We start from the raw sequence: 13,589 nt of genomic DNA on the forward strand, positions 1-13,589 counted from the left end.
AAAGATTTGTTCCCGTGCGGGGTCGTGTTCTTCGGAACCATCAACTTGGGTCTGTGCCAGTGAACTTCTTTCCGCACCTCCGATGGGGAAAGACGATTGCGCTTTAGTTGGGATGTTTGAAGGGGGACGTGGGGGGGCAGGGTTAGGGTGGGTAGTAGAGAATCCACTTACAGGTCTCACTCATTCCATGAATTCCAATTTCTTGGCATCTTGGAATAGTTGATGTACTGCCTTTAAATGAAATAAAGAAATGAATAAATAAATTAGTTGATTTAATAATTAACTCATTCACTGCCAGATATATATATATATATATATATATATATATATATATATATATATATATATATATATTATATTATATTATATTATTTTTAATCAAATAATAAATAAAAAAAAAATCAAACCATAAATAATTGAATGAGTTGATTTAATAATTAACTTATTCACTGCCAGATATATATATATATATTTAAATCAAATAATAAATAGATGAAAAAAAAATCAAACCATAAATAAATACATAAATAAATAATCAAATAAATGAAAATACATAAATAAATAAATAAATAAATAAATAAATACATGAGTTGATTTAATAATTAACTCATTCACTGGCAGATATATATATATATATATATATATATATATATACTCGACGAGTGGTTGCAACAGATCCCGGGAACAACATCGGATATCTCGGTCCAGAAAAGCGCAGTGCTGGGAACAGCACGGATACTGCGCAGAACCCTCAAGCTTCCTGGCCTCTGGTAGAGGACCCGAGCTGAAATGGGGACAGACACCACCCATGGTGGGTGAGACGAGGATTTTTTATATATATATATATATATATATATATATATATATATATATATATATATATATATATATATATATATATATTTAAATCAAATAATAAAAAATAAAATAAAATCAGTTCAAGGAATGAATAGATAAATAAATAAATAAACGACTTGATTAAATAATTAACTCATTCACTCCCAGACGATGTGCAAAAATGTGTCCAGTCCAGTGCCAGGGTTTTTGTCATTGTCACTTCAATTCCAGGACCCACAGAATTTTGAGTTTTAGGACTACATAAACATTCAATGCAGCGTTAGAAATCTAGGACTCTTTTCTTTCATCAGAAAAAAAAAGTTAATTCCTAAGTTATATGGGTCTGGAGTTATCTGAGCTTGAAATGGGGGCAGCTGTACAAAATACAACAATAATAATAGTAATAATAATAATAGTACATTTCATTTATAAGTGCATTTCAAAACTCTCAAGGACACTTTACATTTACAAGATATTTTTTCTGCGTGTGAGCAGCGACAGCCACACGCGCCAGCGTTCACTCAACCAGGAAGTTAAATAAATAAATAAATGACAAAACAAAGACACAGAGAGTCATTCATTCTTCATCACTTTCTGTACCCTCTTTGTGACATGAAGCACAGTTCTCGATGAAAGACGAGAGGATCAAAGTATCCTTTTCAGCAGTGGATTAGGGACGTCATGGTGGAATGTGCACTTTAACAATCGCTGAAGCTGTAACGAAGCGCTAACATGGACAAAAGGTAAATGCTGCCCCCTTGTGGAAGTGGAAAACATTGCCAGAGGTCTGACCAGTGCTTTAACAGCACCCACGCGGAATGGCGCTCTACGTCACACTTTTTAATTCCCGAATAAATTCAGGAATGGCAACGAATGAGTTAAAGTAGTACTTATGTGGAAGTATACAAAAGATTTTACAAAGTAGATGAAGTTGCATCAATTTTTCTAGGTCGTACAAGCGCCATTTGATTGACAGTTGACAGGTGAGCGGGGGCACGGTTTCAGCGAACATGCCGAAGCATTTGAAAGCCGATTCTTAGAGTTATTTTTAGTGATTTGACCTTCATACTTCTATATTTCGAGTTTTGTTTTTCAAACCACTCAAATTTGGTTGGGTTGTTGTCAAAAATAAATAAATTAGATGGTGTGTCAAATTTAAAGATACAGTAAAGTCTCGTTATATCGATATCGGATATATCGATAGTCCCGGTTATATCGATACTATTTCTATGCACGCACGGAGAAAATTACATGCAAACAGGGTCGGATATATCGATAGTCCCGGTTATATCGATATTTTTTCGGACTCCCTTGAATATCGATATAACGAGACTTTACTGTATTTACTTTTCACTTTAATAAAATAAGCGCCACAACGGCTCATAATGTAAGAATTTGTCAGTTTTTGCCTCTTATTGGCTAAATGGGGGGTCTTCAAGGACCGGATTTGGGCACACTTGACATTAAAAAAATCTTAACTAAAACCCAAGTTGTCCGCCCGACACTGTCGAAGGCAACGGAAAAAAATCATCTATGGGAAAGTTGCCTGTCGAAATGACGTTTGGGAGAAGTAGCAGCGGGCCATGAAATTTCGAATGATGATTTGGACTTTGGAGAGTGAGTCGGATTGAGGTCATACGGGGATGTACAATGATGCAGACGTCAGAAAAAGGGAGCGATTGTCCATTTGGTGGCATGGCTGAATGTTTGTCTTTCCCCCCAGTCGGCTCCGGCGCTTCTGGTTCTCCCTGCCAGGAAACCAACAAGCCTCCGCAGGTCACGGCTAACTCCGAACTGGGAGAGCTTTGTATGCCGTGGAGCTTTGACAGTTTCCTGCTTTGCGTTTATACATTTCCTCATGAAATGACTCCACGTGAAGTCCCGCCAATTGGCGTCAACTTTTAAAGTCTTGCCGGACAGAAGCAGGAGCACCTTTGTCTGCTTTTTACGGCAATGTGGTGAATGGGAACAGACTGCAAATACAGGTAACATCCGAGGCACGACCGGCTCGACTTACGACCACCCGTACTTACGACCACGACCTCCAGACCCTATTTTAATTCTACGCCTGGCACCACAACGGGCTAGAAGGCCAACAACGTGTATGACAATTTTGGCCAGCCAGCCAGCATCTCACTCTCGCACAGCAATCGACCGTGTGATCGCACCAGAGGGGGCCAGTCATTTAGCCTACAAGTCTCTTTCGACTTTGCGACCATTTTGACTTATGACCGTTTGGTCGGAATGTAAATCGGTCGTAAGTCGGGTGTTACCTATACATCCAAAATGGCTAAAACATGGATGAGACGTAAATCTTAAGGACGGAGTTCCTGGGTTCACTTCGCATTCAAACAATGTGTGCCTTATGGAGTTGAGTTTTTGATGGCGATCGGTGAAAAGGTTTCTTCAGCCGTCATCTGAACTTCTTTGATGGTGTCAGACGTTTCGCTCCTCATACGAAAAGCTTCTTCAGCGAACTAAATTTGTGCTAGTAACTCTGGCTCTATATGTATCCCTAATGGACAGATGCCAGACCTCCGCTCTGATAGGTCCCTGCTCTAAGGTTGAGGGAGCAGTAGACTCCTCCCCTCAAACTAATCTGATTACTAATTTTGTGCTGTCTGATTACCTCTAATGTTCTATGCCTGGCTCTGGTTGCAATCAGAGTCCGACACCTTCAAAGAAGCACAGATGACGGCTGAAGAAACCGTTTCATCGATGGACTATTCCTGTACGACTGAGAGCTTACACAGACAGTATTTTTGGTGGCGAGTCATCAAAAGTTGCTAAAAAGTGAAATTGATCACGTCTGTTCCGTAAACACGGTTTAACTTTGGTAGCAATTGGATCAAATCAAAGTGTCAATTTACAGACATCTGGAAATGGAACTGAAATTGAATCTTCAACTCAACATGGAAGACTTCTTGCGTCATTCCAGGCGTAAGTTCTTGAGACATTTTTGCGGTTTACTCCGGCAAGTTTAATGTCACTGAAGGGCAAGTGGTTTGTTTCCCTGATGAATTTGCCAGAGAATTACGAGTTTCTCATTGGCCGTCACGTCCCCCAACATATCGGATTCACTCGTATATTTGAACGCAGAGGCATGTCACTCCTAGGCCTTCAGTAGTGCTACCTCTGAATGACTCCACAGCTGCGATTGTCATGTGATTTACGACACATCCACTAGAGGATGTCGTTGGCCAGGAAATAACTTATGACTTGAAGAAACAAGAAATCCCGTCATTAAACTGTTCAATTTTTTACTATGAATGTGTGGATTCACGATAACCGCATAAAATTGCAATATTTATTTTTTGCTAGCTTTTGAGCTGTCCAACCTTAATGATGTCCATCTATTCCTGAAAATCGATGAAAAGGTTTCTTCAGCCGTCATTTGTACTTCTTTGAAGGTATCGGACGTTTCGCTTCTTATCCAAAAGACCTCGTCAGCAAACGAAGCTGACAAAGTTTCTTGGATAAGAAGCGAAACGTCCGACACCTTGATACAGATGACGGCTGAAGAAACCTTTTCATCGATGGACCACTCCTGTACGACTGAGAGCTTACACAGACCTATTCCTGAAGAGTCCATTTTGAAAATAGATTTAAGAGTAAATCTGCAACCAAATCAATTTCTTCTCCTCCTTCAGCCATTGCAGGTTGACAAAACCGCTATTAAATCAATACAAAAATATATTTGCTTATGCAGCTCGCTACAGATACAATGTGGTAGATCTGGCCAGTATGCACTTATCACTCTCAGCTAGTGATAAGTTCCTAAAACTCTGACGCGTCCAGCGCCTTGGAGCAGGCCTTGGGTTGCCAACTCAAACTGATTGGTTAAACCAACTGCTTAATCGGCATTGATTTTGATGCTCTAGAGCACAGGTGTCAAAGTCAAGGCCCGCGGGCCAAATCCGGCCCGCCACATAAATTTTTTTTGGCCCGCGAAAGCAAATCAAACTTGTTAAATTCCATGATGATTGCAAAAATCTGAGCCAAAATTTCATATTTTTGGATGTCAACCACAATAAAAGTCATCATTCTTGACTTCAGATTTGAAAACGAGTTATTTATTAATTTGCTGTGTGCTCTATATGTAATATTTGAAGGGATTTAAACATTCTAATGAGTTCCCCAAATTCATAACGGCCCTCGAGAGGAAACCATAACTACAATGACTTTGACACCCCTGCTCTAGAGCCTTCAGAACTGATTGTGAAGGCGTCCAGGTAGATTTCCGACCCTGGCAACAAATAATGGCTGAAACGTGATTGGTTAAATGCTTAAATACGAAAACACACATCTGGAAAGAGCACAACTGGGGAAAAGCAATGAAAGGAAGCTGAAAGACAATTTGGAATTATTTCAGAAGAATTCATGGACAAAATATAATTCACAATAGTCTGTGATTCAGATATTTTTAGGCCAGCAGAGAAGGCCTTGCAGGGTTTGTCGGCCCACCACCGTTTGAACGGATTTGGCAATTACGGTTTTGAATTTTGGAGTCAAGAATTTCACTGACTCAAAAACAACAATGGCCATTGTTTGGACCGTCTCTGCAGCATATGCACTGATTCTCATAAACATCTCAGAGGAAGTGATCTTTAAAAATAAAAGCAAGAAAAATCCAAGCTTGGGGCTTGAATGCTTTCTAGGGATGCGACTCGTTCATAAAAGTCATTTGGAGACAACTCCTGAGTTATTATGACAGCTGGAGCTGGAAATGGCATTTGGTCGGAAGAACAACAAAAATGAGGAGCCTTTTTGTACGCAACGCACGGGTGGTTCAACTTCATATGGAAATACATGTCACGGGTGCGCTTGAGTCACATTAATAAGCTAGCTGAACCCTTTCGAAACTAATCGAGCCAAATCATACTCAAAAGGGAGACATTTAGCTTTAACAGAACGTCGTCCGCTATTAGATCAGCTCCGGTTGCTATTACTTCCACCTAGCTTGCTGCCTGTGGCCCATTAGCAGCTAACGATTACACACATAAGCGGAATGCCAAAGACTGGCAGATATGATAATGAGCGCATACAACAGTTGGGAACGGTTCCACAATTAGCGCTGCCGGACGTGAACAAAAGGTCTACTCTTGTTTCACTGGTCGTTTGGAGTTATTTCGGGAGCACCAGGCCGCCGGTGGCGGCGGTGGCGTATACAAGGTCTAATAACAGGAGGCATATCAGACATAATGGGCCGGTATTCGCGCAATGCCTGACACGCAAGCCAAACCAACAGCGCGCTGCCACGGCTTTGTGCCGTTTCAGCGGACTTGGCGATCACTCTGCATTTTTTGGAAAGCTAGCGGTATCGAGACTAGGGTGAGTAAGATGGGAGGAAGATTGGACGCTAACTTTTGGTTCAAGGAGGAGAAAGATAAAGAGATTTATAATACCAGTCAGGCACGGTGCTGAAGTAGTGAATTGCGAACTGCGGATCTTAGATTTAAAAGAAACAAATTAATAAGCAAATAAATAAATAAATAAACAGATCCGTTAATGTATAAATTAATACATGAATAAATAAATACATAAATATATTGATAATTATAATAAATAAATATATGTATATATAAGTAGAAAAATAATTAAATAAATAAATAAATAAGAAATATACTAAATTAATATAAATAACCTAATAAATTAGTGAATAAAAAATAAAAATATAATAAATCAATATAAATAAATAGATTAAAAAATATAAATTAATATAAAATTGTAACCAATAAATAGGTACATAAATAAATGCATAGATGATAAATAAATATATTAAAATAGAAAACGATAAATAAAGAAATGATATACAGAAAAACGATAAATAGAAAAATAAATTAAAAATAGAAAACAATAAATGATAGATAAATAAATAAAGAAATAATAAGCTGAAAAACGATAAATAGAAAAATAAAGAAAATACACAAATAGAAAAATGATAAATAAACAAACAAACAAATAAATAATTATAAATATATAGGTACATTAATAAATGCAAATAGGATACATGAATAAATGCATAACAGATGATATAAATAAAGAAATAATGTACAGAAAAATGATAAATAGAAAAACAAATTAATAAAAATAAAAACGATAAATAATAGATAAATAAATAAATACAGAAAAACCATAAATAGAAAAATAAAGAAAGAAAATACAAAAATAGAAAAATGATAAATAAATAAATGATAAATAAATAAATATAAACAATAACTAGGTACATGAATAAATGCATAGATGATAAATACATAAAAAATAGAAAACGATAAATAAGGAAATAATGTACAAAAAAGCATACATAGAAAAATAAATAAAAATAGAAAACGATAAATAATAGATAAAGAAATAATAAACTGAAAAATGATTAATAGAAAAATAAAGAAATACATAAATAACTAAATACATAAATAGAAAAATGATGAAGGATGAATAAATAAATAAATAAATAGAAATAAATAAACACACACATAGAAATATAATAAATAAATACACAATCCCGGATGACGCGGATCTTATTTTGAGTCACATGATCCCGTTTTTCAATCTTGTGCCAAACATATCGACGCCAAAGCAAAATTTGGTCCATTGGGGGATTGTGGGATCACCTGAAGACCCAATTGGTCAGCCGTATTTGGGTATGGACGGCAACCGGGTAACTGGTCAAGAGGTCCAGCTGCTCGGCCTCATGGCCCTGCTTTTTTAGCTTTCGGCTATTAACCTTGCGCCCTGCTCGTTTTGTTTGTTTGTTTTCCTGCCTTTGTTTGCACGGCAGACTTCCCGTGTAAACTCAAAGAATCCATTTGGGAAAAGAAAAAGTTCACTCCATTTGTAAAAGAAGTAGAATAATAAGACTTTCATTTTAAAACTAGTTGGCTAGCTATCACCTATTATCACCTATCTATCTATTTGAGTTACTTCCGGGCTGGCGCGTGTGGCTGCCGCTGCTCATCCACAGAAAAACTTATGTGACTGTAAAGTGACCTTGTTTTGATTCTCCAGCATGGAAAGACGTCTTGGGGTGACATCACGAACAAGGGGGCGGGACCTTCTGAAACTGGCCACTTCCGGGTTCATTTTTTTTTTGCAGATTTTGGACACTTTAAGTCATTTTTATTGGTGTTTTGCATTTGACTAAAAATATCATACTGCGTGTTTTGGGTATTTTAGATGCTATAAAACGTTTTTCTGATGACAGTTAAGAAACAAAAAAGTGAGGTCGGTTGTCCTTTAAGTAACGCTGGACATCCATTTTTACTTATGGTGGAAGATTGTGTAATGGATGCTGCCGGTGTCATAAATATGACATTTTGGAACTTTTGGGCTATGGATGGTTCAACGTTTTCCTTTTAAGGGGCAACCATCACTCATGTGAAAGGATAACCCCCCCTCCGGCTTCAGTTGCCCATTTGTGGATTACAACTTTTAAGATCCGTTTTTTTTACATATTTCTTAAATATCAAATGTATAGCGAATGTTCAGAAGCGCACTCACTGCCATTAGCTAGGCGTTCTAAAGTAGTGCTTGCTGACAAGTATGATTTGTTAAAAAAAAGGGGGGGGGGGGTTAGGGTCTAGCTAGCTAGTGAGCTAGCAAACTTACAACAGTCCAGGGGACATGTCACTCAAAGGGAGGCAAGATGTAAAAGTCAAAGGGCATATCATGAAATCAATGCTTGCATATTTATTGTTTATATGTTTTATTTATTTTATATTTTATTATGTTTTTCATTTATTTTTATATTTTATCTATCTATTGAGGTAGTTAGGTAGCTAGCTCGCGATCAAGCTAGCTCGCAATCAAGGTAGCTCGCCACCTAGCTAGCTCCCTATGAAGCAAGCGCGCTTTCATGCTAGCTTGATAGCGTGCCATCAAGCTAGCACGCTATCAAGCTATATCTTTTTATTATTTATATAGGTAGCTCGCTAGCTAGCTCGCTATGAAGCAAGCGCACTTTCATGGTAGCTTGATAGCATGGTATCAACATAGCGTGCTATCAAGCCATATATATATATATATATATATATATATATATATATATATATATATATATATATATATATATATATATACAGTAAAGTCTCGTTATATCGATATCGGATATATCGATAGTCCCGGTTATATCGATACTATTTCTATGCACGCACGGAGAAAATTACATGCAAACAGGGTCGGATATATCGATAGTCCCGGTTATATCGATATTTTTTCGAACTCCCTTGAATATCGATATAACGAGACTTTACTGTATATATATATATATATATATATATATATATATATATATATATATATATATATATATATATATATATAATTTATATTTTATTTAGATTTATATATTTGTTTATAACATATTTTGTTTTTCTACTTCCTTCTTTCCTTTCCTCTTCCCTTCATAACTTTGCTGCTGTGATATGTAAATTTCTCCACTGCCAGACGAATAAAGGTACACCCAATCCAATCCATATTCTCTTTCAAATACTTTTTTTTTAAATGTCACAAGTTCTAATGACGAAATGGTGGTGTTGTTTTGGACGTGTTGTCACTCGAGATGTGACGGGACAGCATTTGCGGTAGGTCACGTCAGGTCAAGTGTGACTTTGAGAAGCCATGATATCGGCACGAGGGTGCAAACTAGATCAATGTGTGTGATCATCTTTAGTGTTTTGGTTTACTTTATAGTGTGTTGGCGAAGGAGGGTAGGCGTATCGGGGGGGGGGGGGGGGTAACTCAATGGAATACAAGCATTATTAAAACACATTAATTTTAAAAATTCTGTAAATATTTCAAAAGAACAAGTAAAATTAAACAAGTTGAACAATGGTGCTGCAAAAATGTACACACCCTCTTGAAAACTCCCGGGAGTGACTGGGTTAGAAATTCACCAGTTACACTCAAACTCATGATTCAGTCAATGGGAATCACCACACACCTGCCACAAATTGCATGTGCCTCTTATTAAACCCAAGCTGTTCTAGTCACCTTTTCCTTGCGCGTGTGGCTGCCGCTGCTCATCCACAGAAAAACTTATGTGACTGTAAAGTGACCTTGAGATGTTTTGAAATGTGCTTATAAATGAAATGTATTATTATTATTATTATTATTAATAATAATACATGCATATTGGTTTTTTTAGCGCTTTAACAACAACCGAAGCTGGTACAAAGTGCTAACATGGAAAAAAAAGGGAAATGCTGCCCCTTTGTGGAAGTGCCAAAACACTGCCAGAGGTCTGACCAGCGCTTTATCAGCACCCAAGCATGGAAAAACAAAACCCAAGCAAATTCTGGAATGGCGCTCTACCTCATATTTTCAATACCCGAATAAAATTGTGAATGGCAGTGAATGAGTTAAAGACATGTATTATTATTATTATTATTATTATTATTATTATTATTATTATTGTTATAAATTTGGGGATGGCAGTGAATGAGTTCCAAATAAAATGTAAAAAAAAATCAGACCAGCTCAATCGAAAGCAACAAAAACCTTATAATCGTGCGGTGAACATATAAAAAAATATATTTTAAAATGCTACGTGACCATTAGTTCAAGTTGCTAACATTGGATTTGGTCCAAATAAAGGGATTTTGTTCCTAATAACGTGTCCGCAGAGCATACGTTGCTCACTTTACAAAAAAAAGTTACGACTTGCATCATAAAAATCAATCCCGCCATGTCACCTTCATCAGCTCGAGCGGAGCCAACGCAAACAGGCAAGGGCTCATTAAAAAAAAAAAAAAAAAAAGCAAACATTACGCACCGAAGCAGCACGTTTGTGCAGCAAATATTCCATCCATCTTACTACGGGTTGGCTTATGGCGTTAAATGGCCACCTGTCCAGATGGCCCATCGGTCAAAAAGTCAAACAACGACAGGCGCAGTCGACTGAAGTCGAATGGCAAACTCATAAAAGAGACATTCTCATCTTAAAATGAACTCAGAAGGGCTTTCTGAAGGCCACATTTAAGATCTTATTCACCAAGTCAGGACCTTTTAAAGGACAACCGACGTCTCCGGACAAGTTGTGTCCATAATTTGTAAAATGGCTTCAAATGACTTCTACTGAGCGTATTTTACAAAGATTCCACCGCATATAGCTATATTTTACGTGTTAAGACTCGCGCTGAATATTCCGGAAGTCTTGTTTTTGAGTTGGTGACGAGTCCGTACGTGACGTCACTGAAGGAACGCCCCTGACTGAAAAAAGGACACATTATAGCAGTCCTTCCATCACGTCAATGCGTTTTGCTGTACTTTGGTCTGAAAACGTCATGTAGGACCAAAAAGAGGCAGAAGAGGGCGACAAAGCTCCGTGTAAGGAATTAATCAGCCTGTGGAAATTGGCTGATTAATTCCTTACACAGCTTTGTCGCCATTTTCTGTCTTTTTTGGGTGCGACATTTTCCACCCCTGATGCCTCAAAATGACACGGAATACATTTTTTAATCGATTGCAAACATGTATGCTTTCTTCTTCAGAACTATTTGAATCATATTCATAACTAGATGACAAGAAAGCCATCTTCTCCGAATCTGAAGCCATTGTTTTGATTCTCCAGCATGGAAAGACGTCTTGGGGTGACATCACGAACAAGGGGGCGGGACCTTCTGAAACTGGCCACTTCCGGGTTCATTTTTTTTTTGCAGATTTTGGACACTTTAAGTCATTTTTATTGGTGTTTTGCATTTGACTAAAAATATCATACTGCGTGTTTTGGGTATTTTAGATGCTATAAAACGTTTTTCTGATGACAGTTAAGAAACAAAAAAGTGAGGTCGGTTGTCCTTTAAGTAACGCTGGACATCCATTTTTACTTATGGTGGAAGATTGTGTAATGGATGCTGCCGGTGTCATAAATATGACATTTTGGAACTTTTGGGCTATGGATGGTTCAACGTTTTCCTTTTAAGGGGCAACCATCACTCATGTGAAAGGATAACCCCCCCCCCCCCCCCCCCTCCGGCTTCAGTTGCCCATTTGCGGATTACAACTTTTAAGATCCGTTTTTTTTAATATATTTCTTAAATATCAAATGTATAGCGAATGTTCAGAAGCGCACTCACTGCCATTAGCTAGGCGTTCTAAAGTAGTGCTTGCTGACAAGTATGATTTGTTACAAAAAGGGGGGTGGGGGGGTTGCGGTCTAGCTAGCTAGTGAGCTAGCAAACTTACAACAGTCCAGGGGACATGTCACTCAAAGGGAGGCAAGATGTAAAAGTCAAAGGGCATATCATGAAATCAATGCTTGCATATTTATTAACTCAATGGAATACAAGCATTATTAAAACACATTAATTTTAAAAATTCTGTAAATATTTCGAAAGGACAAGTAAAACTAAACAAGTTGAACAATGGTGCTGCAAAAATGTACACACCCTCTTGAAAACTCCCGGGAGTGACTGGGTTAGAAATTCACCAGTTACACTCAAACTCATGATTCAGTCAATGGGAATCACCACACACCTGCCACAAATTGCATGTGCCTCTTATTAAACCCAAGCTGTTCTAGTCACCTTTTCCTTACAGTCTATCTATCTATCTAGGTGGCTAGGTAGCTGCCTCGCTATCATGCTAGCTCGCCATCAAGCTAGCTATCTAGATAGCACCCTATCAAGCTAGCTCTCTATCAAGCTAGCTCTCCATCTAGCTAGGTCACCATCATCAAGCTAGCTCTCTATCAAGCTAGCTCTCCATCAAGCTAGGTCACCATCATCAAGCTAGCTCATCATCATCAAGCTAGCTCGCCATCATAAAGCTAGCTCATCATCATCAAGCTAGCACGCATCATCAACCTAACTCGCATCATCAAGCGAGCTCACCATCGAGGTAGCTCGCCATCATCAACGTAGCTCGCCATCATCAAGCTAGCTCACCATCGAGCTAGCTCGCCATCATCAAGCTTACTTGCAATTATTAAGCTAGCTCGCCATGGAGCTAGCGAGCATCAAGCTAGCGTGCATCAAGCTAGCGTGCCATCGAGCTAGCTCACCATCATCAAGCTAGCTCGCCATCATCAAGCTAGCTCAGCATCATCAAGCTAACTCGCAATTATCAAGCTAGATCGCCATCGAGCTAGCGCGGATCAGGCTAGCGTGCCATCAAGCTAGCATGCCATCAAGCTAGCATGCCATCGAGCTAGCTCACCGTCATCAAGCTAGCTCGCCATCATCAAGCTAGCGTGCCATCGAGCTAGCATGCCATCTAACTAGCATGCCATCGAACTCGCACGCGATCGACTTAGCTCGGCATCATCAAGCTAGCTCGCCATCATTGAGCTACCTCGCCATCATCGAGCTAGCTCGCCATCATCGAGGTAGCTCACCATTATCGAGCTAGCTTGCTATCATCAAGCAACCTGCCATCATCAAGCTAGCTAGCAAGCTGTCCATCAATCTCGCTAGCTAGGTAAGCTAGCTTGCTATCCACAACTTCTCAGTTACATCTTTGATGAATCTCAAAATAAAAAACACACATCTGATATCCATCTTATATGTAAATTACACCAACAATTACAACAACAAACGTTCTTTTATTCAGTGACTTGCATCATGTGACGAGCACTGTCAAAATAAAATCAGTGAATGTTTTTCAGTATATTATAAGCAATTCCAATCACTTTTATCTTATTTTTAGTGCTCTGTAAAACAATCCAATTGTTCCCAGAGTAACCTAACTATGCTTTGATGTTTTGTAGAAGTCTTAATTTGTTCAAAAATATAAAATAAAAATAAAAAAAAATACAG

General features: G+C 38.2%; 1 protein-coding gene across 1 annotated transcript in view; it reads right to left on the minus strand.

The window, feature by feature from the left end:
* LOC148897530 (uncharacterized) overlaps nt 1–13,589 on the minus strand; it is a 68,057-nt gene that overhangs the window by 25,581 nt on the left and 28,887 nt on the right. The window lies entirely within an intron of this gene.

The sequence above is a fragment of the Hippocampus bargibanti genome, linkage group LG05, assembly GCF_051943395.1.
Source record: "Hippocampus bargibanti isolate YZ-2025 linkage group LG05, ASM5194339v1, whole genome shotgun sequence".
In the NCBI taxonomy this organism is placed as follows: domain Eukaryota; kingdom Metazoa; phylum Chordata; class Actinopteri; order Syngnathiformes; family Syngnathidae; genus Hippocampus; species Hippocampus bargibanti.